This window comes from Periplaneta americana, chromosome 16 (assembly GCF_040183065.1).
Source record: "Periplaneta americana isolate PAMFEO1 chromosome 16, P.americana_PAMFEO1_priV1, whole genome shotgun sequence".
Classification (NCBI taxonomy): domain Eukaryota; kingdom Metazoa; phylum Arthropoda; class Insecta; order Blattodea; family Blattidae; genus Periplaneta; species Periplaneta americana.
In genome coordinates, this window is record NC_091132.1 from 152,992,409 (window position 1) to 152,998,837 (window position 6,429).

The 6,429-nt window shown below is 32.1% G+C and overlaps 1 long non-coding RNA gene across 1 annotated transcript; it reads left to right on the forward strand.

Annotated features, from left to right (window-relative positions):
• Positions 1–282: 282 nt before the first annotated feature.
• Positions 283–6,095, forward strand: LOC138691364 (uncharacterized). Its single transcript, XR_011329867.1, has 6 exons — positions 283–962; positions 1,927–2,083; positions 2,184–2,434; positions 2,698–2,823; positions 3,035–3,242; positions 3,504–6,095. It is a non-coding gene; the product is annotated as an uncharacterized lncRNA (long non-coding RNA).
• Positions 6,096–6,429: the final 334 nt, after the last annotated feature.

A 6,429-nucleotide genomic window follows, 5' to 3' on the forward strand; every position in this document is an offset into this window, starting at 1 on the left:
TTGCTTCGGGCGTGTAGTGATAAGCTCAGAACTCATCACCAGTGACAATTTCTACCAGAAAGTCATGCCCTTCTGCAGCGTAACGCCTTAAGTGGTCCTTGTGGTCGTCTGTCAGGTTCTTAGGCACCCAGCGGGCACTAACTTCATGAAATTTTAATGTGTCATGCACGATATCGTACACCATACTGTATGAAATGTTGAACTGCTGAAATAAGTTTCGCAGTTGGATCCGTCGGCGATAAAAATTGCCGCCTCTATGCCTGTGACATTCCGCTGGGTTGCAGCTGTTATAGGGAAGACCAGGTAACTTGATACCCTAAGGGTGAAACCTAACCATTTTTCCCCCATTACTACAAATGCTAGTGGATTATGGTGATTTTCTAGTTTGAAGGTTGAATTTTCTTTTGCCAACTTCGTTTCGAATTTCGATACTGACAAATACTATAAATGGTAGTGATTTTGTAACTGGTATGTTGGCAGCTGAGGCAAATATCGACAATATTTGCCGGTACTGGAGTTCCATGAAATTAAAATTGTACTAGATTTCTCAGCCGGTTACTGGAAGATAGTGAAATTCGAACTTATTAATAATTAATTAATATTAGTATTAATATTAATACATAATAGTTATTTTATGTGTTGCGTTGTGGTTATAATTCAAGAATAGTCAGATAAGTACGAATAAATATAATATACTTGGGGGTGATAATGCACGTGGGTAATGGATAGAAATATTATTTCAAATTTTAATGAATTTCTTTCGTGTTTAGATTTTTATTACTATGTCAAAAAAATGAAATAGTGTTGCAGTGACTCCTCCAAGGAAGAAAATGTGTGGCATTCAGAGTACGCTTCAGAAATCTGTAGTTCACGTGTATAATGAGTTGAAGAAAGAAGATAATGAAGAAGGAATTATGCTAACGGAGACAGCAATTACAACCAGAATAGGAAAATTATTAGGAGTAAGTATTCTTAAACATACATTTCAAAGTGGTATTCAGTTTTAGGAGTTTGCACTAATAATTTCATGATTGTGGTCAAACAAAACAAATTTTTAAGTTAGGCCTAGATGTTTAATCAAGTCAGTGATTTTCATATTGCCAAACTAAATACATTTAAGATACTGTAATACTGCAGTAGGTGATAGCTTAAATACATTTACAAATTAGACGAACAAATAATCAAACAGCACGAAAGTAAATTTCCAGTTTTCTCTTTTAGTATTAAATTAACCGTTCAGATCACAATTTACATGCCACATCGGCCGAAGAAAATACAAGTCATATTGTAATTATTAACTTGATATTGCAGCAAATATTACATGAATGTTGGCCTGTTATGGTGCTTAAAAATAATTCAGTTTTATATAATAACTATATAACATACTCTATAAAGCATAGGAACGTTGACTCTGGCTGAATAATTTATTCATGACTGGTCTAAGTAATATTAAATATGGTGTTTCTTCAGAAAAGCCACCCCACCCAAAGTACTTGTTAAGATATAACACTCGAGAGGACGAGGACGCACTACTGGGAAACTAACCATTTCTCTTCGTCATGGACCTCTCGCATGTTATATTGGTAATTAGTAACAAGTTTGAGGGAGGGACTACAACAATGCATTAGAATATACAGGTAAGTGTCAAAGGATTTTTGTGCTGAAAGTATTTGTGGCTGTGCACTAAAACCACGTGTTCATCACTATGTAAATATCACAGAAATCAATTAAACAAAATAAAATTATGCCTTCTTTGATGTAGCTTTTCTGGAGAATTACCTAAATATTAGCCTACTTAAACCTATCGTAGACCCAACCTAACATATTGATCATTTTCTATTCATATAGCTGCAAATGTTGGTATCATGCATGAATTTTATGATATAACAATTTTTAGAAGTGTTATGTTATTGTTTGTTATTACAGCTTGGCTTTACTACAGCCACGAATGTGAGAAATTCACAGAAGGGGACCCCACTTGTGACACCAGGAAAACATAGACTACGTAAACATCCAGTGACTGATGCTGATGATTTTACGAAAGATGCAATTGCGAGATTTATTTATGACAAGTTACATAAAGGTAGGGAAGTTACAGGAATTATTGTGTTGATTTATGCAATGTAATTCTGATATTAGTCATATGTATAAAAATATGGCATAATTTTCATTTACTGTTACAGGGGAAGTACTAACAGTAGCAAAAGTTCTGGAACATATGAATGATGATTATGAAACATATTTATTTAGAGTATCCTTATCATCGGTGAAAAAAATTTTGAAAGAGATGAAATTTCTATGGAGCAAAGGGGATCCTTATACACATGTACGAGAAAGTGATGTTATTCGTTTTTAAGAGAATATATAAGAAATGTGGAGCGTGAGAACCCTAAACCCGTAGTATTCTTGGATGAGACTTGGATTTTTATGAATGGTAAATTTCAATGTATTGTGAGACATTGAGTGATTGAATTTTTTTACTAACAAATAGGTTAACACTTATGTGGAATATGAAATTGCAATTAATATAGGCTACTAGTAATGAATTCAAGTGGGATCAACATGTTTTGCAATTAATAGTTTCATATTATAACTAGAGGTTAGTTATAAAATTCTTGAACGGTTTTCCTGTCTTTAAAATTTTTGTGTCTCTTAGAGTGTCAATGTGAATTGCTTGTGTCTCTCTGTTTTTTTAAGTAGGATCACCCACTTATTCATGAAATAAACCAGGTGAAGTTTCCAGTGACATGAATGGTGTTATTCATAGACCAACAAATGAGGGTGGAAGATTAGATGCCGGAACGAAAGGTGGATTTATACTCGGTAAGTTATATTGATTTATATTTTACATAAATTTGGCAAGAGTAATTTTTTAAATCAGGGTACAAAAATATAAAAATTGGTGACTAAATAAAAACGTGGGAAAGCCTTTCACCAAAGAGGATCTCATGTCATGTTATGTTTTATTTTCTTTATTTAAATGCTGTGAATTCATGTGACGTAATTATATGCCCAGGTATAATTTTTATTGCAGGTGCTGATTTAATTTTTTCATGCAATTGAAAGAAAAGTCAGGACTACCATAGTGCTATGAATAGCCCTGTAGTTGAGAAGTGGGTGCAAACACAGTTGTTGACCTGAGAACATTAGGGCAATGCGTTATTGTCATGGATAGTGCTGCATATCATAGCAGACTTGTGAAAAATCAGCCAACAACAAAATGGAGGAAAGAACAGCTACTGGTGATTGCAACTGAATATAATAGATTTGTTGTACTAAATGATAAGAGTTGATGGTGTGAAATCACCTTTTGATATTATATTTCAATATTAATTTCCATACTTTGCAGTTATTATTATTATTATTATTATTATTATTATTATTATTATCATTATCATTACTACTACTACTACTACTACTACTACTACTACTACTACTATTGCAACCGTTTCTCTTATTTCTCATAATTAGGCATACTTATAGATGCTACTTTTTTCTTTCAGGTGAAATTGAATCTACATAAGAATCCTAAAACAACAGAGCCTTGCCAATTACTGTTCTGAAGCGGCCTTGTCTTATGTGTTGTGTCTATATACAATTAATTCTTTCAGTTTTTTTTCCCCCCTTTAATGTAATGAAGTTGTTGGTTGATTGATACCAAGTGTTCAGCAGTTGATGTCATTTGTTATCTTGCACTCCAATATTTAACCAGATGATTGAAAGCTGTGTAAAGTTAAACAGTCAAGACAATGATCCATATCTTCATTGAGATTTCAGAAATGGCATGGGGAGATTCTGAAATATCAGTTCTTTGTAAATATTTGAGACAATCATGGCCTGTGATAATATGAGTACTGCCACTGTAGATTTTCATAGAAGTTCAGTTATTAAATTAGGTGTATTGTTTTTACTATGTATTGTACTATATTTTTGTTTCGCTTAATTGATGAATTATATATGCTGTAAATTCAATAGTAGACTGTAGGCCTATAGCTTAACTGATGAATTGTATGTGCTATAAATTAAATAGTAGGCTGTATACCACAAGTGATGAATTGTTTATGCTTGTGATGTGAAGTAATTTGCATGATATTTATTATCAATTTCTACATATTTCAACTGATTGAATTGTTTATACTTTTAAATTGAATTAACTTGCTTGCTATGTATTATATTTTATAGCTTAACTGATGAATAATTGTTTAGGTTTGTCAATTTAATAATCTGAGTGCCATGTACTTCATATTTTTAGTGGAGCCACCAATGTAGCTTAGTTGGTAGACTCGTTGGCCTGCAAATTCAGAGCTGCACTCGAGGGTAGTTTGGATCCCCCATTTGGTCTGATTAGTTGGTTTCTTCTGAGGATTTTTCCTCCATTGTGGAGCAGATGCCGGATGGCCTATTGCAATTTTTTCATTTGCTTTAGAATCATTCCGATTTTTGTTACCACATTGTCATGTTCTGATCTTGTTATTCTTTTAACAGTGTGGTAAGATGCAGGTATAGATAACCTTACAGTAATTTTGCTACCTTTCAACTACCTCATTACCTCCCACTCCATAAAGTTCATGGATCCACAGAAGTACCAGTCGTCGATGTAATTCGACCATTTTGCTTAAAATATTAAAACACTGTAAAATATTGAGATTTCATGCTGTTACGTCCAATACTGCAGCAAGAATATCTGATTTTGAGTCTGATAGTATGACAGCCTTCTCAGATTTATGAAGTTGATACTGGAGATTTTGTAAGCTTAAAAGTGTATCTAAATTTTCACTATCAAAATTAGTCAGTGTTTGAAGTTAGTTAGTTAGTTAGTTAGTTAGTTAGTGGCATTTAAAAAGGGCGCGTCAGCTACTATGGCTATTTGCACCCTTATCTAAAATCTTTCACTAAACACAAACACAATACAATAACCAGAAAGTTTAAAAAACTAAAAAGCATTGTCACGGTTAAAATGGGGCAAACAAGTGTTTGAATATAATTCCCTGTAAAAGGGAATATACTGGTATTGTACTACAACACCACTACATCTATGGCTTGGTAAACAGGATCCATCTATAAAAAATACTGTATGTAGTCACTCACTGACCAGATCATTTATCGTTTCTAATGATTTTTAAAATGTCTGGAAAAGTATCACATTTCTTAACATCATCTGTTAAAGTTAACTTATATACTATTCATTTTGAAATAACTTGGGATTGTGTTTTATTAGTAAAGTTTCCCTTGATTGAGCAAGTTTGAGTTCTCCAAGTAGAGTCAAAAAGTCTGTTGGGATTTTGGCTCAGTTTATTAATATTTGTGGACTGTGATTTTTTGTTCTAGACAACCATATTATCTGCAAATGATGAGATTATCATAAGACCTATTTCTTTAGTTAGACCATCGACATTAATATTGGAAAATGTATTCCTGAAAACAACAATGTGGGAAGCCCAGATGAATCTGTCTCTATTTACATATTTGTGACAATGAATCAAATAATCAAGTCACTGACCCAATGTAACACTTTATCATGGACACCCTAAGTTTGCAATTTCTTAAGTGATTTATATTTACAGAGCCATATGATCCTTGCAAATAAATTAAAATTGCTAAGGTGTTTTGTTTTCTGTTTAAAATATCTTTAATATCTTGACTAAAATTTAAAATCTGTCCATTTGTTGAATGTAATTTTCTAAAGTCAACTCAATAAGATGAAAGTTAGTTACTAGATTCCAGGAACCAATTCAATCTATGAAATCATCTCTTCCATAATTTTGGCTATCATACTGGTAAGTGGTATCTGTCGATAACTCGAAAAGATATTAGTTGAATAATTGCTTTTCAAAATTGATGTTATGATAGATTTTCTCCAGACAGATATTGTATTTTAGTTGAGATTACAAGATAAAAGTAGTGAGTTTGCTTGTTTGCCAACATATTTAAGAAAATCAGCATGTGTATTGTCTGGACTTGGAGATGTTTTGGGTCTTATGTTATTAAATGAATAGTAATATTCAGTTCTTGATTAAATATTGTTATATAAAGTAGATTGTAGATTTAATATTTCTTTCAGTTTTTCCTTAATAGTCTGACGTACACAGATAAAACTAACACCCACACCACCAACTAATCTAATAGAAATTAAAATATAATTAAATGTAGAAAAAGTAATTAAAATTATAAATACACGTAATAAACCATACCCCCTAATTTCAACAATATACTATTTTATTCCCTTTTACAGCTTGTAGATAATTATTAATTATAGTTATTACTTATTAGCATAATATTTATTGAACTTATTGGCTATTTCACTTCGTTTGAAAGATGTTATTGTGTACAAAAAGCATTTTTTGATGATCGTTTCATGCTGTATGTTGTGTATAAATCTATGATTTCTGGCCATCTGTTCTGTGTAATCCATCTTTTGTATAGAATTAA